General features: G+C 46.1%; 1 pseudogene; it reads right to left on the bottom strand.

The window, feature by feature from the left end:
• Positions 1 to 1,161: 1,161 nt before the first annotated feature.
• On the bottom strand, positions 1,162 to 1,600 carry LOC101566118 (annotated as a pseudogene).

Genomic DNA, 1,600 nt, shown 5'->3' with positions numbered 1-1,600 from the left:
TTCAAAAGGAAGATCAACATTGAAATCATAGTAAAATAATGTATGATAGGAGTTGCTTAATTCCTACTACTTCTCCAGTACTAGTCATGTCTTACTCAATTTTGGTAAAATCTTGGTTTAAAACTCTGGTTAAAATGGACTGGAAAGGGAGATGGCTCAGTAAGATAAGTGTTTCCCTGGCAAGCACAAGGGCCTGAGTTCAATCCCTGGTTCTGCAAAAAGTAAATAAATAAAATGGACTGGAAGACTTCAGCTGCGATAAGCTTTTGCTTCAGGAAAGATGGTGCTCAGGTGGGGAAGAGCAAACAATCTTAGAAGCTATTTGTAGTATATTACTAAATGCAGAGAACTAATACATGAATACTGTATTCATAGCTAATATCTTTTTTTTTTCACTATGAAAGACCAATTTCTCTAACACCACACTGAACTCCAACAATTGCTCTATTATGTTCTAAATTCTCATAAAGGCTTGGCATTAGGTCTGTACAATACTGTTTCAACTATTAGAAGTTTATATTAACATAACATATGTCAGGACAAGGATTCCCCCATTTGTTCTAATTTTTTAAGAATTAGGGCCAGCCAAATAGCTCAGCAGATTAAAGCACCTGCAAGCAGGCTCAGGGACGGGGATTCAATCCCTGGGCCTGCCATGCCAGCTTCGCCCCAGGGATGCGCTGAGACAGTAATTGAGACTGGGCGTAGTGGCACAAGCCTGTAATCCCAGCACTTGGGAGGCTGTACATAAAAGAATCACTACGAGTCTGATCTAGTAGTGAGACCCTGGACACTCTGCATACCCTTCCCTAAAATACAAAAAAAATTAATTAATTAAAAAAAATTCTTTTTTCTGCAGTAGGGGGGATTGAACAGCAGATCTTGCACATGCCAGGCAAGCACTTATGCCACTGAGCTGTCTCCCTGGCCCCACTTTATCACCTGTCAACAGCCACAGCATACTGGACCCTGACAGTTTGCCTCCCAACTAAGAATGTTAATCTAAGTCCTGGCTGGTCCAGTGGCTGGGTCCCATTGCCCTGAGTCAAACAGGCCAGGGGGAGGAAAGTGCAGCCTGATGCCTTCTGCAGTTGCCGTCCAGTAGCAGTAGGGACCAGGCAGAGGATGCACCATCCTGCCCATGAGTGATGTAGTGTCAGGGTGGGTAAAGAAACCTTTAATAAGGATGCAAGGTGCAAGAGAGATGTGAGAGTGAGCACTCAGCTCTGGCCGCCTCATATGTACATGGCCCCGTGGAGGTTCTCAAGTTGGTGCTGCTGCTGCGGCTGCTTTTGAGTCTGATCTCGTCTGTGATCCTCGTAAGCGTCAACAGTAGGCAGCTCGTGGCGGCACAGGGAGCAGGAACTGGTCTTGCTGAGCCAGGGCAGGATGCAGTTGGAGTGCAAGAGGTGATGGCAAGGCATCTCAATGGCAGCCTTCTCCTCCTCCTCAAATTCGAAAGACACACAGGTCAGCGTGAGAGCTGCTGATGACAGTCCCTGGGGACATTCTCAACCGCAACTTTGGCGGCAGGGGGAGGCAGTTGGTGATCCCAATCTACTACCAATCCCAGGTCTTGAGAATCCATTGTGTTGGACAG

This window comes from Octodon degus, unplaced genomic scaffold, assembly GCF_000260255.1.
Source record: "Octodon degus isolate 3935 unplaced genomic scaffold, OctDeg1.0 scaffold00025, whole genome shotgun sequence".
Lineage (NCBI taxonomy): Eukaryota > Metazoa > Chordata > Mammalia > Rodentia > Octodontidae > Octodon > Octodon degus.
Note: the sequence above shows the minus strand (reverse complement) of the source record. Positions and strands in the feature narration are given on the sequence as shown.